Source organism: Dermacentor silvarum, chromosome 2 (genome assembly GCF_013339745.2).
Source record: "Dermacentor silvarum isolate Dsil-2018 chromosome 2, BIME_Dsil_1.4, whole genome shotgun sequence".
Lineage (NCBI taxonomy): Eukaryota > Metazoa > Arthropoda > Arachnida > Ixodida > Ixodidae > Dermacentor > Dermacentor silvarum.
This window is the reverse complement of record NC_051155.1, coordinates 236,402,464-236,429,960: the sequence shown is the minus strand read 5'-3', so window position 1 is coordinate 236,429,960 and position 27,497 is coordinate 236,402,464. Positions and strand designations below refer to the sequence as shown.

Genomic DNA, 27,497 nt, shown 5'->3' with positions numbered 1-27,497 from the left:
CGAGAGCGAGTGGCATCTGCTGTCTGAACACTTTCATTTTAACGCAAGTTCTTGCCGTGCTAAGACCTAAGATGGCGGCCAGTTTTGAATGTAAATGACCAGTTTAATGAAAGCTATTAAAAAAAATGAAAACAAGACAAATAGGACGATGAGACAAATAACACGAGAATATCATAGCGCGAAAGACTTTTTTTAAGCTCATAAAAAAGAAGCCGCCCTCTGCAGTACCTGGCAACGCTAACTACGCTGTCCCGCAGCATCGTTTATTTTAATTGTTAATTTTACTGATTTACCCACCTCATCAGAGTGGTTGGAAACAAAGTATTGTGCAAAGCGCTTTGGTGCATATAAGTTCTGTTTTGCTTTGAGTGGATATATTAGGACAAAAGAATCACTGAAAGCATCTGCATAATAAGTGCTCTAAATAAGTTTTGCCATCGCGGGATTTGCGTCCCACGATGGCTATTTCCATCGTGCACCTACCGAAAGACCGAAAGGTCGGCTCGGTTGCGAATGCGACGACTCTCGCTATCATTCAATTAAAGCCCTTTGGAATGCCTAAATTGCCATTTATTTTTTCTTGAAAATAGCATGTACTTGTATTTGTTGTATATATTATGTATATAGTGTAAATTGCCATTGTGAAGTGCAAAGTTGATGTCACATGTATTTGCTTGATCCTTAACAGATGAGCGGGGAATCGTTGTAAATATATCATAAGATATATAATATATATATATTATAGAAAATATAATATATATTTCCCACCTGTTATGGTCTCAGAGAAGACTGGCAGTATGGGAAATAATAAATAAAGAAAGTCACAATTTGATTGCTTTGCTTAATATAACAATTGTCTGTCCCAGAGGTTATAACCATTCTCTTTCTCTTCAGAGTGAATGAGTTGTTCGTCGGTTGTTGTTGTTGTTGTTGTTGTTGTTGTTGTTGTTGTTGTTGTTGTTGTTGTGTTGTTGTGTTGTTGTTGTTGTTGTTGTCGTCGTCGTCGTCGTCGTCGTCGCGGTTTTTCGAGGTGGATTTAATGCATGAACAGATTTAGCAATAAGGTTGTTCCGTGGAAGCATAAAACGCCCCGCCAAAACCATGATATCAGTTATTCGAGTGTATAATTTGTTTGCGGCACTCTGAATACTCATGAAAAATTGACTACGTGTTCGGGAAGGCGACTTCCCAAAGGAATCGTGTCTAGCCTTAATTTTGTTAAACGGATTCTAGACGCGCACTCAAATGAAAAGTGACGCCTTTTAGATGCATTTACTCGGTAAACCATTTCGGTCCACTAAATTTAACACCGGGTGGTTTTTTTTTTTTTTCAGAGGCTATACAGAATTTATGAAACTCGCCTGTGGCAGATAGCATAATTCTAGACACTTTTGTTGAAACAGTAAGTGGAACAAGTGAGCATCTTAACAGCGAGAGTGATGGCGCATTTCTCGAAGCACGTGCCATTATTAGAATTCGTTCCAAGCGACTTTGGTTCCAAGTGGATATGCCTTGCAAACTCACCGGCTACAAATCGTAAAGTGCAATATATGCCGCCAAGTAATGAGTTACAACTTATTTCATCATCATCATCATCATCATCATCATCTTCATCATCATCATCATCACCACCATTAGCAGCAGCAGCAGCCGCAGCAGCAGCAGCCTATATTTATGTCCACTGCAGGACGAAGGCCTCTCCCTGCGATATAGAATTACCCCTGTCTTGCGCTAGCTGATTCCAACTTGCGCCTGCGAATTTCCTAACTTCATCACGCCACCTAGTTTTCTGCCGTCCTCAAGTGCGCTTCCCTTCTCTTGGTATCCATTCTGTAACCCTAATGGTCCACTGGTTATCCATCCTACGCATTACATGGCCTGCCCAGCTCCATTTCTTCCGCTTAATGTCAACTAGAATATCGGCTATCCCCGTTTGTTCTCTGATCCACAGCGCTCTCTTCCTGTCTCTTAACGTTATTCCTAAGATTTTTCGTTCCATCGCTCTTTGTGCGGTCCTTAACTTGTTCTCGAGCTTCTTTGTTAACCTTCAAGTTTCTGCCCCATATGTTAGCACCGGTAGAATGCAATGATTGTACACTTTTCTTTTCAACGACAGTTGCAAGCTCCCAGTCAGGATTTTGCAATGTCTGCCGTATGCATTCCAACACAATTTTATTCTTCTGTAAGTTTCCTTCTCATGATCAGGGTCCCCTGTGAGTAATTGACCTAGATAAACGCACTCTTTTAAAGACTCCAGAGGCTGACTGGCGATCCTGAATTATTGTTCCCTTGCCGGGCTATTGAACATTATCTTTGTCTTCTGTATATTAATTTTCATCCCACTCTTACACTTTCTCGGTTAAGGTCCTCAATCATTTGCTGTAATTCGTCCCCATTATTGCTCAACAGGACAATGTCATCTGCAAACCGAAGGTTGCTGAGATATTCGCCGTTTATTCTCACTCCTAAGCCTTCCCAGTCTAAGAGCTTGAATACTTCTTCTAAGCGTGCAGTGAATAGGAGAGATTGTGGCTCCTTGCCCGACACCTTTCTTGATAGGTAACTTTCTACGTTTCTTGTGGAGAACCAAAGTTGCTGTGTAATCCTTGTAGATATTTGCCAATATATTCACGTATGCATCCTCTACTCCTTGGTTACGTAATGCCTCTATCACTGCTGGTATCTCTACTGAATCAAATGATTTTGCATGATCTATGAAAGCCATATAGAGAGGTTGATTGTACTCCGCAGATTTCTCTAGAACCTGGTTGATGACATGGATATGATCCATCGTAGAATATCCCTTCCTGAAGCCAGCCTGTTCTCTTGGTTGGCTGAAGTGTGCCCTGATTCTATTTGAAATTGCCTTAGTGAATATTTTATACAATACTGAGAGCAAGCTAATGGGTCTATAATTATTCAATTCTTTAACGTCTCCCTTCTTATGGATGAGTATAATGTTGGCGTTCTTCCAGCTTTCTGGTACACTTGAAGTCTTGAAGTCGGGAGGCATTGCGTATAAAGGGCCGCAAGCTTTTATCCCGGGCAACACCTGACAATTCTTCAAATAGCCCTGCTAAGCTAACCTCACTCGAAAGAGTGCGCGTGTTCAACGTTGCCTGGTTCAGTTTCCATTGGCGGCCTGTCCGGACCCAGAGAGTCTTATCACCCTCTGCCGCGTAGCAGGTCTGACCACTGCCTTGGTCAGGTGCTCCTCAGCCACTGGGGAGTGAGGGCCATGGGTAAATTGTTGGAGTCATTACGGAGGTAGCGGCCGAATACTGCACCAGGGACTTCTTGTACAAGTAATGTATGCCGCTTTGAGTAATTAGTCTAGCTCAAGGGCTACAATTATCCAAGTTTAATGCAGCAATATCTCTCGCCAGCTGATTAAACAATTATGTATAGCATAAAAAAGAAAGAAAAAAAAACACCCCGTATAAGACAGTCAAGCAGCTTGACTTGCAGCATACCATAACTAATTTCTTATTTGTATCCAGTTATGGTAAGTCTATCTGATCATTCTTTTTTTTTTTTTTTTAACACGATGGTGCTTTATTTCAGGTTCCACCGAAAATCTGTCCCATGTACTCACGTCACGCAATCATCATCATCATCATCATCATGCAAAGCCCCGAGATGGTGATACTTTGTCGTTTTGTGCCTACCTAATGGTTATGAAGGTAAGCATATAAAGGTTAGAAAGGTTTGCTTTATTAAATGAACTGTGCTCTTGATGATGAATATTTGTTGTGATGAGAACATTTAAGTATCATTTGTTGTATCAATGAGTAATTCTGTAGAAAATATGGCCTGCAGCCGTCAGCGTCTACGGGCGACGGTGTTGGGGGCACGCGATGCGGCCGGAACTCTAACGACGCAGTTTCTACCACACACGCACTCACCGCCATGACGCCTGGTAACCTCCGGGGCGCTGTTTACGTTGCACAGCAAGTCGTACAAGTAGTCAAGCAATATAAGTACCTCGGCGTATGTAAGGAAAGACTTACATAAGCACCCACCAAGATAATCTGAAAATAAAGGGGAAGCGGAATGCAGCAATAATGAAACATGTAGAGCACTGTGGGGCCACAGTAAATATGAGGTGGTGCGTGGAATCTGGAAAGGAGTAATGGTGCCAGCGCTAACGTTCGCAAATGTCATTCTTTGCTTAAAATTGGACATCTTGTCGGGGCTGGAAGTTAACCGAAGATCGGTAGGCCGGTTGGCTTTGGGAGCCCGCGGGAAAAACTACAAATGAGGCAGTGTAGGGTGACGTAGGTTGGACCTCGTTTGAAGTCAGAGAAGCGCAGAGCAAAATTAGTTTTGAAGAAAGGCTCAGGAACATTGTTCAGAATAAATGGGCGGCTAAAGTGCACAAGTATATGTTCCTGAAAAGCGTGGACACAGAAAGGAGGAAGAGGTCAAGAATGTTGGCAACCAAATACAGGGAAAGTGAAAATTTATTTAGACAACCAAGATTCATCAAAACGAAAGTGAGAGAAACAGAGACAGTTAATTGGATGTGAATAATGAAAACAAAAAGGACCATGAAGATTTACAAGAATTAGAATTAGAAGAAATTAGAAGGTAAAATCAGTACGATAACACGAAGGGCAGTGCCTTACTATTTGAGGCTCTGAGCTGGTTGCCTGAGGACAAAAACATACCGGAGCAAATATTCGCACCAAGATGAGGCGCGTGTATGCTGCAGCAAAAATCCGGAGACCACTAGGCACATCCTAATGGAATGCGAAGGAATTCACCAAGTGAGACCCGTAGGTAACGTACACTTTCCAGAACCACTTGAATTTACAGTGGACGGAAGCATCAACCGGTCAGCTGTCGAGATAAGCAAGAGACATTTATAGTATTGGTGGAAAGAATGCAAGGAAAAGATTCATACGACCGGATCCGTTACAAGCATAGGTAGCGGCACAAGGTATAGATAGAGATGTATTCGAAAATGCTCGAATAAAAAAGCATGTATAGCATACCTGAGTAACTTAACAGGCTAGGTGACCATCCCCGTTTCAAAGGGGATGCGATTAAATCATCATCATCATGAAGCTCGCGTTCAGAGGTTGGTGGCGCAGACCACCGCCACGGTTGAAAGCGGACGCTCATAGCATCCATCCATCCATCCATTCATCCATTCATCCATCCATCAATTTTTTGTTTCCCTTAGGGTTTTTTTTTTTTTTTCTGTGGTGCCTGTGCACCAAACCCTACAGTTATTTGCATTTAATAATCACGTATTGTTTGTTCACTCCTGCATGAATCTACGACAAAGAAAGAAAGAGAAAAGAGGGCCGCACTATATCACTATATATATATATATATATATATATATGAACAAATGAACAGCAAACACGCAATTATTGCTCTAAGTAACATTCTTATGTATCCTTTTGTTCTATTTCTCTCTCATTTTTAGTATTTGTGCACGCTGAATTCAAGAAAATCTCTATTTCTTTCTGTTGTGCTTGTCGAAACTACGTCTCAGATGAAAAAAAGTCTTTTAGTGTTCTGGTTTTCTATCTCTCCAAATATTGGGGCTGCAATAAATGTTTGCATATACACCCTTGAATTTATCTATATGTTTCCTACGTCCTGCGTGTGGGCTTACCCGTCATAGTTGCTTTGTAGCTGTGGTGTTGGGCTGCTAAGTACGAGGTCGCGGGATCAAATCCCGGCCACGCCGGCCGCATTTCGATGCGGGCGAAATGCGAAAACACCCGTGTACTTCGATTTAGGTGCTCGTTAAAGAACCCAAGGTGGTCCAAATTATTCCGGAGATTCCCACTACGACGTGCCTCATAATCAGATCGTGGTTTTGGCACGTAAAACCCCACAGTTTAAGTTAATTTTTTTTTTTGCGTCTAGGCTTGCCAACTATTACAAACGCAATGGTTAACGTCCCCGCATTTACTTTTTCTATCGTCCCGTCTCGTCTCCGTCTTGCCTCGGCGGCTTATTCACGCGTTCCTGACTAGTTTATCAATCAGCAAACTTCCTATAGCACACTTTATTTATTTCGCTAAGCGATCGTCACGCAAAAAAGCTCGCTATAAGAACTTATCTTGATAGCGAAATCAAAAGGCTAATCGCGTATCGTCGATGGAACTATGTCCTCATCCATCGGCAAGTGTCTCGTGTTATCTTTCTGCTTGTTCAGCGAGGAGAAATAAAAAAAAAATATGTTGTCTGACTTAGTTTGATTGTTTCTTGAGGGCATGTCACTTACGCGGTGGAATCAATGGTGTCAAACCACCAGAAAAAGAGAAAGCGTGTTGTTCACTTTCGAAGAGCACGTGGATGCATGTCTGACGTGACGCGCGCCGTGTGTTTTCCGCGAGATCTTTTTTTCTGGACACTTGACAACTTTCGCATGGAGCAGCGGCGGCTGACTGCGGGACACGGAAGTGCGCGAGACTCGCGTTTTTCCATCGTCGGCTACCGAATGGCATTCACCGCGGAGGCGATACCATCTGCGACTCAGGCGCGCGTGCAGCGGACTTGATATATGGAGAATGCTGCCTCGATGCCTCCTTCTTTCCTGCTCCGCATACAAACTCATTTTGTGCATGTGCGCGCCCGAGAAGGAGTCCGAAAATCCGTGTTTGCACGTGCTTGTTTGTGCACATGTGTGTGTGTGTGTGTGTGTGTGTGTGTGTGTGTGTGTGTGTGTGTGTGTGTGTGTGTGTGTGTGTGTGTGTGTGTGTGTGTGTGTGTGTGTGTGTGTGTGTGTGTGTGTGTGTGTGTGTGTGTGTGTGTGTATAAATGCACATAGATATATGTAGACGTGTGCGCGTCTATAAGAGGGTGCGCTTGTATTGTGAGTACATGTGTGCTTTTAGGAAAAGCGCGAAGGAACAAAGACAAAAGAACACAGGATGAGTTATGATTCTGCACAACCTCGCCCAATTCGCCATTTAGCTGAAGTACACGTGTGTGCGCGTTCACATGGATGTGTGTATATGTATGTGTGTGCGCGTAGGTGTGTGCGCATGCATTGTGTGTGTGTCTGCGCAGATGGGTGCGTGCCTTTGAGCATATGAGTGTATGCAGTTTGTACTGCGCGGACCTGAAAGCAGCCGCGCCTCACCGAGAACATATACGCCACGTTTATACGATCTGGAGATAAGAATTCCACGTCGGGGACGAGACGTCAGGTGACCCGGCCGTGTTTACAGACCTGGTCAACGTATCGGGAGCAGCGTGACCACTCGGCGTCTGACGAAATTAGTCCCTGAGACCGGTGTGTTTTCAAGAAACGATGGCTTCGACCTTCGACCAAGCCTTCGACCGTAAACAAAGGAAACATGCCATCTAGCTATGCTCTATGCGTGGCCCATATATGTCCTTGTATAAGACACGTAGGTCTTGCGCAAGAAGTTCATGCTTTCTCCGTGAAATTCAGGACAATTAATCAGCAATATCTCTGAAACACTTGACTACTTTAGAGGGAGATGGAACGAGAACACACACGCGCACGCACAGCTTCGATCTCCGTTGCTACAATATTTATATATTGATCAAAGCTGTGGAATCATTATTATTGGCACCACCATGGACGACATTTGTGAATCGGCTTGAGACTACGTGACAGCCACCTATCACCATCATCATCATCAGCCTATATTTATGTCCACTGCAGGACGAAGGCCTCTCCCTGCAATCTTCAAAATAGCCCTGTCTTGCGCTAGCTGATTCCAGCTTGCGCCTGCAAATTTCCTAAATTCATCACTCCACCTAGTTTTCTGCCGTCCTCGACTGCACTTCCCTTTTCTTGGTATCCATTCTGTAACTCTAATGGTCCACCGGTTGTCCATCCTACGCATTACATGGCCTGCCCAGCTCCATTTTTTTCTCTTAATGTCAATTAGAATATCGCCTATTCTCGTTTGCTCTCTTATCCACCCCGCTATATATTCCTGCCTCTTAAAGTTAGGCCTAACATTTCTCGTTCCATCGCTCTTTGTGCGGTCCTTAACTTGTCCTCGAGCTTCTTTGTTAACCTCCAAGTTTCTGCCCCATATGTTAGTACCGGTACAATGCAATGATTGTACACTCTTCTTTTCAACGACAGTGGTAAGCTTCCAGTCAGGATCTGGCAATACCTGCCGTATGCACTCCAACCCAATTTCATTCTTCTGTAAATTTCCTTCTCATGATCAGGGTCCCCTGTGAGTAATTGACTTCGATAAACGTACTCCTTTACAGACTCTATAGAGGCTGACTGGTGATCCTGAATTCTTGTTCCCTTGCCAGACTATTGAACATTATCCTTGTCTTCTGCATATTAATCTTCAACCCCACTCTTACTGTTACAGCCACCTGTCATATAGAGCCAAAGAAAAGTAATCAAAATAAATGGTGCGCGATACAAAGTTTTAGGGTCAGAGACTCAAAATTTCATCACCTGTTTTCCGAAAGCGGCTTTAGCCTTAAGATGCCCTATAACACTATAGCTCTAATGAATCGTTTTCATACAGGAATGTAAGATTCGACACCCAGTCTACGGGGTGACCGAAGTTTTACAGAATTATTAAAAATAGGCTGTTGCAGATGACATAATTGACCGAAATTGTTACTTGTTGACAGAAGCTTGTTTCATCCTGGTAATTCATTTCAAGCAGGCATGTCTTGCAAGCTGACTCGCTACAACTTGTAAACTGCAATATTTGCTGTAAATTAATTAATTAAGGAGTTAATTAGGGAGCTTCTTTAATTCACATAGTATGTGTTTCGATTTCTCGTGCTGTAATTAATGTCCGCCTCTTTAAGTAATCCAGCTCAAGAACAAGAATTATGCTATCCGCCACAGGCGATTTTTAAAATATTCTGTAAAACTTAAAAATGATCACCGGCATATTTCGTGTATAGAGTTGCGGTTGTTCAACACAAAAGGCATAATTTGCTGCGTCAGGATGCGTTTTAACATTCGATATTCTTGTATAATAACAATCATAGCGGTTCAACGGCCCAAAGTTGCACAGCAGGCTATGTGACTATCTTTGTGGACGGATACAAATTAATTTTGAGACCGCTTAGTGATCTTTTTTTTTTTTTTGCCACACATATAAATTTATGTAGACGACCCTTTTCGCCATTCGGCTCTTTAATTAATTTATTTTATCCTCAGGTTCTGCACATTTGCTCTTATTAGCTCGCCGCGGCCGCGGCAATCGTACCTGCGATCTGGCGCTCGGCAGCATGCAGAACGGCATACACGGCGACGTGGAAAGCTGCCGCCGGCTGGCGATATTTTTCCAGCGTTCGCAAGGATTCTCAACGCACGAGACACTGCACTACGTGCTGTGCCCTCGCTTAAGCCCTACACAAACCGAAAGGAGAAGTGATAGAGCTTCTGTGTATATATAATCTGCTGATCGTTGTCTCTGCAGCGATTTGGCAGCACTTATAAGTCAATTGAATATACAGCGGGCAACAAATTTTCGCGATTGGCAAAGCCTCCCGCTGGGTGTCCGACCGCTCGCAGCGATGTCTCCGTCGCTCAAGAAAGATGGCTGTGATTGCCAACTCTTTTCTCGCGCGCGCGGCGCTTTCCAGCTTCACGTGTCAGAAGCGCATCGCGCGAGTTGGTTACGCGGTGCCAAACGGTGATCGGCTGTTATTTGATTTACGCAGTCGCAGCTTCGCGGGAACAGATATAGGAAGATAGAGTAATAAAAGAAAGCTGGACGCGGGGCGGTGCGAGAGCTGCGCACTTTCGTCGGAAATTCAATGCAGCGGAGAAGGTTGCGCGAATGCCAATGAACGGCAGCTGAGAATCGAGAGATAACCTTGCTCGCGCGAACGCCGCCGCTATATACTCGCCGCCGAACCTCGCGCCGTCTATAGGAGATACGACGATCGCTTGGAGCGTTGTTATCGTTGGCACGGAAGTCGACTGTGGATGTAGTACGTATAGGTAATATACGGAGCTGAACTTCATCGACTTAGCGGGGCCGTATGCATTCTTCTTATATCACGCGCGCTATATAAGAAGCCTGCGGTATTTTAAAGCCTTGCGATCATCATATTTCGCGCGTACGCGTGATAACTGGGCGACGCGAATGGGTGTTCCAAGGTGAAAGACGGGAAGCGGAATCCGGGCTACTTGTCGTGCATGCGTAATTGACTGATATCACCGCCGGTTCTTAGAAGTGGCGTACGTACGAACGGAGGGCAATCGCTGTTCGTAGTATACGCTTGCAATCCGTGCCGGAACCTGACTGTGTGGAATCTGGATTTATGTGGTGGGGGGTCATCAAGATCTTACAATTGGATGCCTTTTTACGTGTCACCTTCGACGACTCCGTCTTTGTTCCTTGAGCGCCTATCGTCAATTGAGAATAGCATCACTTCCTACACAATGTACAAATTTATAGAGCTCAAATATTTTAGCGCACCTGGAATACAATAAGATAGCTCGTGCATATCTGCCTCTAACAAGTATGCAGATCTTCACGACACAAACAAATGATCATACAACAAATAATCAAATCTATCATACACAGAAAAGAATCATTCTCTTGATTTTATTTCATTCAACAACCTGCAGCAGTTGAAACGCATGAAAAACTCGCATGGCAACATATTTTACTTGTGTTGGTCACATATTGAAAGTGTGCGTGTCTCTCGGGATGACACGGAACAAACTTGTTCGAAAAGGCAAGCATCACGCCTCCCTCTTAATTGTGGCACCGCTTAGTCGGGACTCGGAAAGAAATGCAGCGAAACAATCGGCATCCGCGAAGTTAAATTTCGTCGCTGGTGATTACATCAGCTTCTATCACTACATTCTCAATGTCGACTGGTCGCCTAGCTTAAAACTAACGTCGAAGTATGTCAGTTATCAAGTCCGAGAATTCGCTGGCGTCCTGCAGGGGGGAATGCGCATGTACAGCGGTGAGCACTGTTAGGGTGAACACGCGAGCGCGTGGCCGACGGCACTGTCAGCGCCCCGTTACGGTCATCACTGGAAACATTGCGCATGCGCATCACGCCTTCCGCGAAATAATTGTTCCACCGCGCGCATGACGTCATGAATGCACTTGTTCGTCGTCTGCTAGCCGCATTTTTGTTTTCTAAGCCCATGCATCCCGCATTTTAAGATTTCTTTAAACATCTGTGCTTGAACAGAACAAGACAAAAAAAACTTGTATATCTATGGGGGCGTGTCTATTCGTTCCCTTCAAAGTTGTTGTGCATGCAACGCCGTATATAAAACAACCAAACATCTTTCGCAGCCGTTCATTCTGTCGCCAGATCGTATTATGGCTAGGGTTCCCGATGATGAACGGCGCTCAATTGTCGATCTTTCCCTGAAAGGTTATTCCCAGCGGTATATTGGCGCTTTAGTTAATAGCCCCTGAAGACTGTGAACAGGATAATTCAAGCCTACAAGTATGAAGGTCGCATTCAGGATGCACCCCGCGCGCCCCGCCCTAAAGCTACCACAGACGATGAAGACGCCCTCATAGTTGCAGCTGCTGTTCGTAACCCTTTCTTGCCAGCCCCAGCAATACGCGAGGACTTGGATTTGGACGTTTCGGACACCACTGTTCGACGTCGCCTGCGTACTGCGGGCCTTCGCAGTCGCGTCGCAGCGCAGAAGCCACTACTAACGGCGGCAAACAAGGACGCACGACGGCAGTTCGCTGAGCTGCACGAAGCATGGACATCAGAAGAGTGGGGTCGCGTCATCTTTTCGGATGAGTCGACGTTTTCGACGCGACAAGACCAAAGATTGCGTGTTTGGAGACTACCAGGCACACGGTGAGGCAAACTTCCTGCTTTGAAAAGCAATTGTTTTAGTTAACGTCACAATGCCACGCAGGAACGACCCGGACAACGTGCAAGGTGTTTCTGCCAGTGGGAGATCGAGTGTGAACGTGTGGGGTGCTGTTTCAAGATATGGTTTAGGGCCCCTGCAACGTATACGTGGACACTTATCGTCGGAACAATACTGCAACATTTTGAACAATGTGCTGTTGCCATATGCGAGCAGTTTATTCCCAGACGGTGATTACCTGTTCCAACAGGACCGGTCACCGATACACACGGCGCGGGCTGTCAAGGAGTTCCAGGCGGAGCAGCACATGCAGCTACTGGAATGGCCTCCGAAAGGAGCGGACCTGAATGTGATAGAAAACGTGTGGGGCCGTCTGAAAGCTTCTTTGGCAAGGAAGCCCCTTTATTCCGCGACTTCGGACCAGTTGTGGGCGCAAGTCAGCAACGAGTGGGAAAGGCTGAAAGCCGATCGGGAATATGTTCGATCACTTTACGACTCGTTACCGTCCAGAATAGCTGCAGTCGTTGCTGTAAGTGGTCACATGACTCGCTATTAGATTTGCTCATGTTTTTATATTTGTTCTCATGGTCTTGTTTAACTTGAATTGCAAAAGTGCAATTTTCTTGAATAAAAAGTTTAATAATTATCCCTCTTACACTCACTTTTTTCCTTCACGCGCCAATCTTCAATCCAGATGGACCTTGAAATGCAGAAGGTATCAGCTCAGCGAACAAAAAATGCGGCTAGCAGACGACGAACAAGCGTATCGATGACGTGATGCGCGCGGTGGAAAGAGTGTTTCGCAAAGCACATGCTGCGCATGTGCAATGTTTCCAACGATGGCTGTTACGCGGCGCTGATAGTGCCGTCGGCCACGCGCTCGCGTGTTCACCCTAACAGTGCTCACCGCTGTACATAACGGTAAAACAAAATCGGCCTGAACGGTATCTATTTTCGTTTTCGACTGCACTCTGCAAATCACTAATATGTAAAGGGCCCACAGGAAAGCCAAGAGCGCATCGGAGAAATCGAGGGCTGAATTCAGGGTGTACCGATATCACTAAGAAACTTTATGACAGTGATCACAGCATAACTACATTACCTCAATCGAAAAATATTTTTCTGGAAAACTTTGAAATTTCTGGAAATATACTCAAATCTGGTCAACATCAAGTGGAGCAGATGATAGCTATATCTCTGTTAGCTAAGCAATCTTGAAACTAACGATGCCGTCTCAAGTATGTTTGCAAAACGCTTTCATTCAGTTTTCAGCACTTCAGTACCACTTACTATTGGCGTGCGATCAGTAGTAGTCTAGTAAATAGTCGGTACGACATCTAGCGTGAAGTTCTCCGGACAGCATTGAACCGACTGGACCCAAGACCATTTTCGGAAATGAAGATCCTTGGACCATGGCCATACGTGTCGATGGGACAAAAAGCCACAAAAGCATCGTTGCAGTACCTGGAGTAAACAGGTCTTGGCGACTGTGTGTAGACTTGGTGCGAACCTTCAAATGTGCGCAAAACTGTGCTCTCTCTATCTCCTTTCGCTCTATTTTCATCCCTATATCCCCTTCCTCTAGTGCAGGGTAGCAAACCGGACGTGCGTCTGGTTAAACTCCCACGCTTTCCTTTCTTCTTTTTTTTTTTCTCTCTCTCAATAGGCCTAAGCCACTAAGCCACCACGACGGGTTCTCGTTCCAATCCTGAGAAAGCCGGCAAACGCGACAGATTTGCGAAGAAAGCATCGAAGCAAAAAAAAAAAAAAAAAAAAAAAAATCTCCAGAGATGACAGCTGAGCAGAATGCTTGGCAGCTCGACTGGAAAGAAGACGTGGTATAGCGCTTTCTAGTGCCCTTCATGGAAGCCACATTGTGTTCTTCACATAGGTTAGCACGCACAAACTGGTAAAACATCGCGATAGTACGTGCTTTTGTTAGCTTTTTCGTGCCGACGCGAGGTGGCGTCAAGACGTAAAGACGTCTTTCAAGTGCTTTCCGTTACTTGTGCTCGAAGCTGTCTTCATAGTAGCCGAATTCGACGCCGGCGAGAATCGGAACACACCCACAGTCGAATCTGGTGCGCATACGTATAGAGTCTGTAACTTTATCAATCCTAAACCGTAACCCAGCGACTGCGAACAACTCGGCAGGAATAAATCGCTGGCCTCACTGTACTGGAATGAACGTCAAAAGTTATGACGCGCACCCATCCGCACGGTGTCGGCAGAGCTGAATGGCGAAGGCAAATTGTCCCGTTTCTGTCCTTCTAGTTATCGTGGAGCTGCGTATACAGTGTTCGTGTGTCGTACGCTTCTGATTAATGCAGTACGCCGTGCAGTCTTGCAACACACGTTCCTCTTCTTCAGCAACAGGCCCGTTGTTTAAGCCTGGGCCTCGCTGTTCTCTCAAGCGCGCCATGTCTTTTCCTCGTATTGGTATGGTTAATAATGTTATGCGCGATAAACATGCGCGATAAATAACATGCGCATACTCTATGGACTGCGCCAAAAGGGCCAGACGTAGCGGAAACATATACAAGCAGAAAAATATAAGCAGGGAAAGTGCTAAAGAAAAAAAATACAACAGGAAAAACACAAAAGTAAGAAATTACGAATAAAAAAATAAATAAATATAGATTCTGTCAGTGACGTTGAATGAACTGAAGTCATCGCATGGCAAGTAGAAATGTTTCTTTCATGCACTTTTTGTTTTTAGTGCTGTTGTCGTTGTTGTTGCGCATGTTGCAGTAATCAGTTGTTAATTAAAAATTAAATTATGGGTTTTTACGTGCCAAAACCACGATCTGATTATGAGGCACGCCGTAGTGGGGGACTCCGGAAATTTGGACCACCTGGGGTTCTCTAACGTGCACCTAAATCTAAGTACACGGTTGTTTTCGCATTTCGCCCCCATCGAAATGCGGCCGCCGTGGCCGGGATTCGATCACGCGACCTCGTGCTCAGCAGCCCAACACCATAGCCACTGAGCAACCACGGCGGGTCGTAATCGGTTGTGTTTAATTAGCAGTCCAGATACAAGCAGTGAATATCTATTTGCACTATCGCTCAGAACACTGCTGTGTGCCAAATTCAAAATACACTGCGGCGACTCGTTTCTGGTATAGACTCCCGCTGTTGCCGCCGCAGAGGATGTATTTGCTCGCCAAATATAAGACGTTTAATTGGTCGTTTCTTCATAGGCGTACCTAGTGAAAGTCTATGTCCTTGCGCCATGACTGAGGATCAATCGTGTAATATAAAAACGCCACACACGAAGACACAGAGACGCGGGTTATAGCAGTTGTCTTGTTCAAAGGGGCACCATGTTCACCCGATTGAACATTCACATTCATTTCGTTTCGTCACTGTGGTACATTTGTAGCACAAAATGCTGGGGGTGCGAACTAAGAATTCAGCCACTGAAGGCTTGACGGATTGTGTACCCCATCATTGGGACTCTCACAGAGGCAAAAAAAAAAAAAAAGTTTGTATGCGACTAACATATACGGTTGAAAGCTGTTTTTAGCAAGCCAGATTTAATGAACTTCTAGATCTAATAAAGAAATTCAACTTCCCCAAATGTTCTCGATCGGGTATAGTGTATTTACCAATTCAATCTTACGAAAGAAAAATGATCATCGCTCCTTATTTTACGAAGCTACCCCGAAGGGGCGGTAAAACAACTAAAAATACCACAGGCAACGCGCGCATGGCAGAAAGAAACGATAAAACACAACCGCTTTTCGAATCAGCCTATTATTGCTCACCTAAACGGATTGCAGGAAAAGAATATATATCTCATACACGCGCCACGCTAGTGCGTGTTTTTGTGTGTGACAAAACACTGGTGCGCTCCTGCAGTGGCTGTGACTACGGTATCCTGTGGCAGGAAAGCGTACTGATAGCGTACAGGACTCGAGCCAGCTCGCCGGGAAGTACGTCAATGAAACAAGTTCGCTTGGAAAGTTGTAAGAAGCTCTTTTTGGGCGTGATATCTAGACACGCGATATAGGAACGTTCCCCTAATGGGGCTCTTTTCACTCTCGCGATCTACGAGAGCTGCGTGACGCCCTTACTGGAAAACTGTATGCAAGCCAAAACAGTTGACTTTTTCGCTGAAAATGACTTCTCCGTTTAACGTCGCCGTTCTCGTATTTTTTTTTTTTTTTTCGATTTTACGAAGATTCGACCATTCTCCGTCGACTTCGTGAAATCTGGGTTCAACTGCAATGACACAACCATACTTGTCAGATATAATACTATAGCAGTCTAGAAACAGACACTGCAACGAAATATTTTTTCTTGGCAACATCAAAATTCGAAGAGAAAGAAAACCACTACAGCAAATAATACTGATTGTTTAGGAAAGTAGGCTATATACGTAAACGACTGAAGCGTGAGAAGCGCTGGAAAAGTGGCATATAGAAGACTGCTTTTGTTTCATTCTTGTACAACACAACAGTTATCTTCACTTGTATCTATAGTTGCGTTAAAACGCTGTGTGTGCTGTCCGAATTGCTTTTTGAAGCATTTTGCGTTGTCTGATTAAGTTACAATCGTAGGTCTTTCAACAAGCGAAGGTTAGAACGGCGGCGACATTCGAATAATGTGTATACAGGGTGTCCCAGCTATCACGCAGCGCGATTTAGAAAAAGAGGAACGGCGCGTTACGCGAAGCAAACCTAGTGCGTATTGTTTCCAGTGCAGTGGAGTAGCCGCCATTAATTTTTTCGTTACTGAGATTTAATTAGGTAATGGTAATTAGTCATCTAACTCGAGTAGTACTGTCCTAATTATCAAAGTGTCAATGAGAAAAGTGTAGAGCAGCATGCAAAACTCCCGATATAGCTTTCTGTTGCTCAATACGTGCTACATAAATGTGGTTTTCCGAGTGTGAAAGAAGTCCGCGAATACACGCAGAATTGCCGCGCGACTGGCCACTCGAGGCAACTTGCGTGTATTCGGGGGCTTCTTTCACGCTCGGAAAAAGACTTTTATGTAGCACGTATTGAGCAACAGAAAGCTGTATCGGTAGTTTTTCATGGTGCTCTACAATTTTCTCATTGACACTTTGATAATTAGGACAGTACTTCTCGAGTTAGATGACTAATTACCATTACCTAATTAAATCTAAGTAACGAAAAAATTACTGGCGGTTACTCCACTGTACTGGAAACAATACGCACTAGGTTTGCTTCTCGTAACGCTGTTCCTCTATTTTTAAATCGTGCTGCGTGATAGCTGGGACACCCTGTATATCAGCCGGACAGACTTCAAAACTGGTGCGCGCTGGTATACGCTGTTGCAATCGGCGATGACAACTGGCGGGCAACGTCCTACAAGGAAGGTAATATAATTAGAAGTCTGAACGGCTATACTGCCTGGTCAAGTAAATTTTAAGCACGCGAGCGCGCACTTACACTTGCTTGCTTGCCATTGCCAGCCTTCGACATACGTCTGGTCGTTTGAAATCTTAACAAGTAAAGAAACTTTAGTCGAATAATCTATTCACCTAATTAGTTTTGCCACGATATATCATTGTATAACGGTGGCAGCGGGAACCGTGTGTAGAGTAGTATTTTATTGTCAAAGAGTTATGCCTTTCCATAAAAGATATTTTCTTCAGATATACGTATTTTTGTCTATGTGCAATTCATATTGATTGGCGGGGACGATTTACAAAGCTGTGGGATGTATGCAGCATTACTTGAAGTAGAAATAAATACTTTCTGCAGTAAGCAAGTAATATGGTTAGAGCTTCGATGAGTTCACGCATATTGTTGTGTCGATGTTGGCATTCAGACACTGGCCTTTTTAACAACATGCGTAACAAAATAGTCGAAAGAAAAAGGAAAGAATTAATAGTATCGCGAACATTTTTCTGTAAGTCGTGACGGGGTTGATGACTCGACACCTCACACAAATGCTGAACATTTATCTCGATCTGCGCTTAGCAGAAGTTCATAAGACCCGAATAAAATATAATATTCTTGTAAAACACGTGTTATCATCAAACTAATCACGAGCTCAGTGAATATATTGAATATATCCCTATCCACCACGTCTAAACGTACTCACTGCGTTCCCCGTACTCTTCGCATGTGGTTGCCTGTTCTGAAACTCAACAAAATCTGATAATTAAAAATAAATACTTAAACTTCGAAGCTTCTTGGTGTCTCTTAACGATTATGCGCAAATTGTTTAAAAGACGTCCAACACAAATGGGAAAAAAAGAAAGAAGAAACTTAATTAGCGTTAAGCCTCAAGGCACTCGTGCTTTCAAGATATCGCATGGCCATTCGCTGACCTGCTTTCTTTCGCGGATAATTCGGGTCGACGTAACAGGACCTCGGCTTATCGCGCCCGGCGGAAAACCCCGGCCCAGAGCGAGAGCTGCCGCAGTGGCGAGAGCGTTCACTTTTATGCGAAGCCGCCTCTATCTTTCAAACTAGCGCGCAGCTTACTCGAGTCGCCGAGATAGCCAAGGTCTTCGCTTCTTTTTTTTTTTCGCGTCTCTTCTATTCCCACGGAACCGCGCCGGCCCGGCAACCGGAAGCATCCGGTAGCAGACGACGCGGGAGCCTTGTGGCGGGAAGAATCACGTGGCTACCGACGTCACCACAGAGCCTTAGCCTCGGTCCCGGCGCCCAGCAGAACGTCAGCGGAAAGCAGCGCCGCCATTGGCCGGAGCGGAACAAGCGTCGATCGCCGGCCATCCGACCGCCTTCTGCACTGCGGCGAAACCAGCCAGCACCTTCCGCTGGAGGAGCCGTTGTAGGGTTTCAAACGAGGATAACCTCCCCACAAAAGAAAGACGAAAAGGACGCCTTGCCCACCCTTGGAAACAGGCAACCAGCCTTTCGACTGGTCACACTCGGCCGGGCTGTCTGCACGGCCCTTCGATTGTGCCGTTGTTCGCTGTCCGGCCGACCGCCGCGGACCGAGTGCTGCTGCGACAGTGGTGTAGCGTGTAGTGCGCGGCGCTTCGCGAACTGTGGTTCACGTGTGCGTTGCAGTCAGTGCCGCATCGTCACAGATCGGACGACTTTCTGGCGGCATCGTTGTCGTGCCCGCAACGCCGTGTGCTGCTGTTAACGTGACTTGGTGAACGCTGCGGACGCGAATGAAGTTCGGAAGTCACCGGTACCTTGGCGATCCTCGGCCCAGTGGAAGCTGAGTGACGCTTGCCGTTGCCGCCGCCGCCAGCACTTCCCCGACACCGTTGCGCTCGTTGCTGTCTTTAGAAGAAGCTGTGAGTACCCGGTAGAGCGCAGACCTTCTCACCCTAATCTCCCTGTCCCTCCCGACGCTGATAGATGGTGCCACCGCGCATTACCGGCCGAAAGTGTTTGCTCGGCGCCTCGAAAGACGTCGTCGGCGACATTTTCAATCGATCCGCAGCAAACCATCGCGGTGACGGACGGTGCGAAACGGCGCGCTGAGGCGCCGGCCGAGGTTCATTCAACCGTGTGCGTGCCGGTTGAATATGTTAGCCATCCCTTTGGAACCCAGCAACAAGCAATCCCTCCCTACTCTGTTCGGTGTTCTATGAACAGTTCTTTCGCGCGCGCGCGCGTAGAATGCCATTTCGCGTCGTGACGGCAAAGTGAATCGCGCCTCCCGGCAGCATTTTTCTTACGGCGGCCGCGTCAGAAATGTCAAGTGCTCTTGAAGAGCCGCCAAAACCTTGGGCGCGGGCGTTTTTCGGGTCTGGTCATTTATAGCTCCGGCGGCCGCAGCCTCCCGTGGCTCAGGCGGCTCCGAGCAGCTAGCCGTGCTGCAAAGGCTGAGTCCTTTTTTTTTTTTTTCCTCCTCTCGACTGGCGCCGCCGCTTTTCGTCTTCCTCTTCCTTCCCGCCGTCCGTCTCGGGAGGTGCGCGCGCCAAGTTTCGACAGGGAAGCTCTCTTTCTGCATAACTGTCGGTCTGGTGTGGTTGAAGTTGAGGCTGCGTTACAAGGTGCAGCAAGCGGCTGTCACGTGCGTGCGCGTTACGTCGGTGACATCACTACGCCTGTGCGGAACCTCGGTCAGATGTGTCGGTGCGCGCGACTTCGGCCGCTGCGTCAGGAGCTGCTCGCTTGTTTGAATCATCCGGCTTGATTCTTCAGCTGCGCGTAACATGTGACGCATGACCTCCTTGTACGAACTGATCTTTGCTTCTAGTATAACACCGTATGAGCTATGAGTCACAAATGAATCATTCTTCGCGGTTCTTCGATGCGCAGCAGCCTCGTGTCAGCGTGAGTACTTCGTGACGCTGTGCTGATGTGTAAATTAGGTCTATGAATGGCCGGATACGACTGTGTCACTCGTGTGGGGAAGTGCTGCTGTAAAGCCGGGTGATCGGTGGAAACTTCTGCTGATGTGTCCCCGGTCGCTGTAACAAGGTGTCACTGACACACACGCGTATGAATGACATCGTTATCGTTTCTGTTCTCGAAATCTGCGAGGCTACGTCGTCAGAGCGTAAACTGGATTTAGTCCGTTATCCACGATCTACAAATAACCGCGTATAGCAGTTGGGACCACCGGGAAAAGCGACATCTGATATGTTGTCGTCACGTTCATTTTACGCGCTGTTATTTGCTGGCGACACGTGCAACGCGAGTGCAAAAACACGTACGTGATAACCTTTTGTATCAGTGCCACTTGCCAGCAAGCCGGAAATAAATCTGAACAGCCTTTCTCTTGTGTCGCGACCTAAACTGACAGCTTGCATGGGCATCACCTACGTAACGATCCCACGTCCTCGCGTTACGTAGGCGTATGCCACTAGCAAACTATATGCTGCAGTGAACGTGAGTCTGTATGTTCAACACATCGGAACCACGTCCCGGCGTTTCTATTTGTGCAGATACACTCGTCTCTGTTTTGCCATTTTTATGTGAAAGAGGTCCCTATTTTTTTTTATTAACTTCTCGTTGATGTTAATGATGTCGAACCTTTGATAAATCCACACCGTCCTGTCCTTCCCGTTTTCTTCCCCATCTCAAGTTGATGGGGACGGTCGAATTCCGCGTTGTGTCGTTCCTGGCTTTAAAATTGTCAGTTGCACCAACTCTGGGTGCCGTGACCCATGCATACTTGTGACAGCCCACGACAAGTTGTGGACCAGCGCTTTGTGTCGCGTATCATCTCATCTAATGTATTAGGAACGTATAACGAAAATAAATTGGTGAAACATTTTACGGCCAGATGCTACGCCAGCCAACCCTCAACCTTTTTCCGGGCTTGGAACGTACTGGACAGGCTGAGTAGATGAAACTAAAGCCCCTCCATCCAAGCGTGTATGGAGGGGCTTTACATGAAACCATGGTGAAGGCTATACTTTTGGTGTTTTGCTTTCAGCTTCATTTTCATCGCCCACTCGCCGGCGCAGTTTTCGTCGTCTCTAGGCCCAGCATCCAAGTTTGCTTTTTGTTTTTTTCCCCTTTGAACTTAAAACTCCAACGTGAGCACCTTCGGACCGTTCAATGTATGATTATTCTGATCTCTATCCCTCATCGTTCCTACAGGTCATTCCATAATTGTAATTTCAACCACACTGAAATTATTGATTGGTGGGATTTGAAGAGAGAGGTGGCAGAGGAAAGAAGGACAAGGAGGTTAATCGTGTCCGCGTCCGGTTGGCTGCCCTACTTTTGGGGAAAGAGAGGGGGAGAATGGGAAGGAGTGGCAGACGCACGTCCAGTTTGATACCCTTCGCAAGGGAAAGGGGTTAAGGGATGGTAAAAAAAAAGAAGAAAACACTGCAGGTGTCGCTTCGTCCGGAGGTGCACATTGAGGCTCAAGCTGGGGCCGTATTCTGAAACGTTCGCCTAGGCGAAATTTCTTTTTTCGCTTTCAGGCGTGCGCCGATTGGTTATTTTAGCAAAATTGGATGAGCTGATTGGATGGTTGAGCCCGACGTCATTCAATTTTGCTCAACCAGCCAATCAGCGCGTACGGTGATTTCGCCTAGGCGAACGTTTCAGAATACGGCCCCTGATGGCCGCGGTATTTGAGGCTCGAGCTAGTTGCTTAATGACAAAAACATACAGGAGCAAATATTCGCAGCAAGACGAGAGCGTATGTCTGCTGCAGCGAAAGTCAGGAGACCACTGAGCACGTCCTAATGGAATGCGAAGGGATCCACCCAGTGAGAACCGTAGATAACGTAGTACATCTTCCAAAAGCGCTTGGATGTAAAGTGGACGGAAGCATCAAGCGTTCAGTAACCGAGAGAGGCAAGATACATTTAGAGTATTGGTGGAAACACATCGGGGAAGAGGTTGATACGATCGGATCCGTTAAAAGGCATAGGTAGCGGTATATCAAGTAGACAGAAAACTTTTGAGGCTGAGAAAAAAAAAAAAGATTAAGGACATGTACACAGAAATGCTAGAATGAAAAACATCTATAGCATACCCGATTAACTCAAGTAGTCTAGTTGACTATTTGTCACCGCCCGTTTCAAAGGGGATGCCAATAAGTCATCTTCATTGTCTTCATCGCATCGAAACTATACTGTCGCTTAAGTCTGTCGACTTCAGGAACTGCAGTAATGCACTTATAGATTTCTACGCTTGGGAATCATATGGTCACCACGTGATCAAGAGAATCCAGGTGAGCTAAAATGGTACGGAGTAGTAGGCTCTGGTTATCACAGAGGGGACAGGTGCAGATGAAATGTTCGATAGGCGCCCCAAATCGTTACAGGGGCTATAGGGAAACGTCGTATAGTGAAGGACTCCGGAATAATTTTGACCACCAGAGGTTCCTTGACGTGCACATTGCATTCATTTGCCATAGCCGTGATTTGAACGCGCAACCTTGTGCCCAGAAATCACGTAGCCGCCCAGGCAGGGCGGATCCCCAGAAACGTTATTGACTAATGACTCTCCTGCGTCGACTAAACTAATAAACTCGATACCTCGCTGCCCTGCCTTTCAAGAGCAGTGGCTGCAGACTATAGATGTCGACCGTAGCATCACCGCGAGAATGTACAGCGTCGGAGACGGGATGTGCACATATCCTTACATTGTTCGCCTGCTGCGCAATTGGTCAGCGTCCTCGAAATCCTTCCTGTCTCGAGGACAGTGCCAGCCCCTTACTCCACTGCGCGAGTCTCAATGGCGGGCTCTCTTCGACCGACGACCTTTCTTTCTGTAATTGCCTGAGGACATCGATCAGTCTGACGCACGAGGGAGATGCAAGAAAGTGAGAGAGCAAGAAAGGTGTGATAGTAGTACGCGATAACCATGAGGGAATGAGTAATGCTTATTCGATCTGACATTGGAAAATGCCCCTTTGTCATAGCCGGCCTAAAAAAAAAAAGAAAGAAAAATTAAAAGGAAGAAAAGAAGAAAAGAAAAATACACTATACATACACGAAAGCATGGAGTTACGGAGGATCTGAGCAGTTAGAGAAACTGACTGCTTAGTTGTCTTCTCTTCAACTTTTTTTAGTCTTCCTTTACTGCTATCATATTTGTTCGCAAGAAACGTCTTCGACTGCCGCGCGATGGCTCGGCTAGGAAGATAACGTTATAATTTCGCGTTTTGACATCGTCGGGGTAATTTCGGCTTGTAATTAACCATTATTTTCTATAATTGATAAATCTACCTATCTTGCGTACATATTTGTGTTACTTGGCCGGGTGCCCTTGAACTCTCTTCACTGCAAGACAGCCTCTGTGATTGATCAACGATCTGATATGCGCAGTAAACGTTTACATGCGGGCTTGGCATGCACTGTTCGAGACAGCCGAGAGATCTGCTATGGGTATACAGCGGTAACGTTAAAATCTCTGTTGATCAAATATCACTCGTCTTGTCCCGTCTTTTGCGCTGTTCCGTTCAAAGATGTTGCCGTTTTTACCAACTATGTATAGCTCCGATTGAGATCTTAGTGACATACGAGCCGCAAAGGCAGCAGCTAAACTTTCGCTGTAAGCGCAGTGTAAAACACAGTTTACTTTATGAATGAATGAATGAATGAATGAATGAATGAATGAATGAATGAATGAATGAATAATCTTCAGTTCTAGAGGATGGCCCAAGACTTATAATTGCGGAGAAGGTAACAGGAACTGTTGTACATTGGTAAATAACAAAAATACAAAAAAAATCATAATAGAAAAAGAAGTAATGAGAAATGGGTTTTAGACACTTGCTTAGGACACTTGGAACACTTGCCGCTGTGTAGCTCAGTGGTAGAGCACCGCGTACGTAGTGCGGAGGATGCGGGTTCGATTCCCACCATGCAACAAGTTGTCTTTTCGTCCACTTTTCTTTCTCGTTTCCACGTTTCGAGTAAAAACAGCAGTAAATTTCCCCTGCAGTTTCCTTGGCTTCAGTGTCTTTTTATTTCACGTGTTTGTAACTGCAACTGAAAATACAGTCCCTCGACTTCCCCTATTATCTCTTGCTCATTTCATTAAGGATGATTAAGTTATCCACAGTCTCCACATTTGCACTGTCTCGACGCCCCCATCTGCGCTCGCAGTGTTGGTGAAATGCCGCCTATTTGTGTTCGCTCCTGCAAGACGCACGAATGTACTATACCTCTTCTACATAGCACGCGGCCTTGCACGCGACGTCGTCGCAATGTCCCTCGTCATCCTGCAGCGACCGTGAGAGCGCGGCTGTTGCAGCGCAGGGGGCGTATACGTGATCCATCACGTCGTCTTCGCCTCCGAGCGTGGGCGGAGGATCACGTACTCTCCACGTGGCGACCTTACTCCTTCGGGATGACCGGCGCGGACTCCTGTTTGTGCTCTTCGCAATGACCGCGACGCAGTAGCGGTATCCGGGATCCGTCGAGTACATTGTATGCCTGCATTCCGGATATGTCTGTACCCGCGAGTGCCGCATTCACGTCGCGCCGCCTTGTGCTATATATATACGCCCGCAGTCAGATTCGTTTAACCGTTTTGTGGCTTCATTAGGTGCCGCCCACACACTGTCGACTGCAAAGTCGCCCGTAAGCTTGCGGGCGTTTTGAAAGTTCTTCGCTGCTGCGCCCTTTATTCAATTTGTACTCCGGGAACAGTTCTTTAGTGCGTCGCGATGGAACCATTAGTATACTCGTTGCTGTACTACCTGTGTTTCCCTGCTTTGAGGTTGATTCATATGGCGTGTCTGAGTGTCTGCTTTTCTGTGTGCCAGGCAACAGTAGTCAGGAAAGAAAATGAAACTAAAACGTTTGTCCATCAGCGCGCTTGGTAACGTCGGAGAGATCGCGACGGAAATCTACACCCGAAATTTCTCGTGATGGCTCGATTTGCTGCCGTTTCCGAAGTCATCTGGGAGCGCCTGGTTGTAGTAAAGCGAAATTCAAACGGAACGCAATAGTGGGCAACGGGGGTGGTTGAAACCAAGCACTAAACTTACGAGCGAATACGCCTGGTTTTCGTACGGGAACGTCCCTCGACGTACCCCCAACCGTTGAAGCATCATTAATCTCAAGCCAACGTCGAGTATCTCTTAGTGTAAACAAGTTTAACGCGGCCTGATAAAACTGAACAAAACAAAAATCGGGCAGATCTCATCTACGTTGACTAACTATATCCAAGTATGCTACGAGACAGAACGCGTCACGTATCAGGCGTGTACTGAACTGAACTGACTGAACTAAACTGAACTTGTGGTCGTGCCCTTTGTAACGGGTGAGCAGTATTCAAAAATACTCAGGCCAAGAAATAAGGGAAAAAATGTAAAAAAACAGAAAAAGGACAGCCGGGCTCCTGTCGTCATCTAGTTGTGCTCTAGCGAAGCTCGACATAGCCTCCGAAATGCGTGGCGCGCCAGTGCGTGCGAATTAATTACTCCCTCCCCGTGGCGCAACGTGTTAAAGCGCCGGGCTGCTGTGCTTGAGGAAGTGGTGGGACACGCGGTGTGACGCGAGTTCTGTGAACGAGGTTAGGCCCGCTTAATAAGACTGCGCTACCTTCGGGATCGGCCGATATTTCTGGTTGGATAGTTAGATAAGCGGAAATAAAACTGGTCCGACAATGCCAAGAATGCTATATTGGCATTAAATATCCGCAGACTTCAGCGATTACTCTGGCGCTGAATCAATTTACTATGACAGCAGCATCGCACTCTCAATACATGCACGGACGCCACCACTGTCAGCAGAGTAAATTCCAGACAATAACCAGAAGCGAGCTGCAAGCTCTGCCAGTACGAACACGCAGACATGGCACACGTCTTATGGAAATGCACAGAGGTCAGAGAGGACAACATAGAACCGGGCCTTCTCGAGGAGCGATGGCTAAGCGCTCTGACTATAGTTAAGATCTACACGACCAACTATGGGCAATCAAGCGGGCCCGAGCAGCGGTGGAAAGGCCATGCCTCACCGCACATGATGCCCGGGTGGCCTGAACCCGGGCCGGCAACCTCGCAGGTGCTTTTACCAATAAAGTTTTTTCCCGTCCGTCCGTGAGTTGATGTGTGGCGCAAGACCTTACAGGAATAAGTATAACACATTATGTATTAAGTGTACGGGCATTAAATTCTTATTTGATGACGGAGAGAAGCAATGCTCTCACTGGCTTCACAGTGTGGCTCAAAATGCCAGGATAAGCCGCTTTGCTATGGCTTGATTGTCTGCAGCGCAAGCACAGCGGTGGTGGCATAGTCTTCTTTTTCTTCGCCCTTTATGGCGAGAGTATAGCTGAGGTTGAGGAAATGGGTGGACGACGACACGGTAATGACGACGACATCCATTGTCGTCGGCGGTGACGTATAACGGAAAGGACGGGCGTACACAGGAAATGCTCAGTCTCGTCGAACTTTCGCTGTTTTGACGAGACAGCGAACTTTCGCTGTACGACGAGATTAGGGGCGCGATCTTGTACGCGTTCCAAAATGGAACGGAGGCGTTCCGTTCCATCGAACCGCACACGATTGGTCAATTTGAACGTCGCGGTTGAAATTGACCAATCGTGTGCGGCTCGATGGAACGGAACGCCTCCGTTCCATTTTGGAACGCGTACAAGATCGCTCCCTAGCCTTCAAACGCGACTGATATGCCGCTGGCCGCTAATGGTGACCGTCGTATTAGAAGTGCTTTCGGTCTCCATATTCGTCATGGAGCTGGTTAGGCCAGGCAACGCATACGGCAGATTATCGGTGGTCTATTAGAGCTACAGAATGGGTGCCAAGGTAAGGGAAGCGCAGTCGAGGACGGAAGAAAATTACGTGGGGTGATGTAATTATTAAATTGGCAGGTCTAACTGGGAATCGGCTATAGCGCTAGACAGGGGTATATAATTGGAGGTAGCTGGAAGCGGCCTTCGTCCTGCAGGGGACAAAAAAAAAAAAAAAAAAAAAAAAAAAAAAAAAAAAAAAACAGGCTGATGGTGAAGATGATCCGTAAAGAAAAGATGTATGGTACTCAACTGATTCAAGTCGTCCGAGAGCTGGCGGATCCAGCTTGCTGTGTGTCATTGTCAAAGCCAGTCGCGCTCCCGAAGGCCTTGATACGACTGTCTAGATAGCACTTGTCGCTGTTTAGTGCGGATAGCTCCACGGATCTGGCCAGACAAATGCAACTGGCGCCGCATTTAGCAACACTTATACCAAGTGTTTGCGTATAGCACGTGTCGGAACGGCAGCACGCAGCACGCAGGCCTCAACCAGGGCCTGTAAATTGTCTCGCGAGTCTATCTTTGTGAGTGTGTGCACGCACGCACGCACGCAC

General features: G+C 46.3%; 1 protein-coding gene across 1 annotated transcript in view; it reads left to right on the top strand.

Moving 5' to 3' along the window:
- The first annotated feature begins 18,544 nt into the window (after nt 1–18,544).
- Nucleotides 18,545–27,497, top strand: part of LOC119442887 (electroneutral sodium bicarbonate exchanger 1-like) — a 215,272-nt gene continuing 206,319 nt past the window's right edge. Inside the window, exon 1 of the mRNA XM_037707936.2 lies at nt 18,545–19,058. The gene's annotated coding sequence lies outside the window, so the exon portion shown is untranslated. The remainder of the gene's footprint in view (nt 19,059–27,497) is intronic.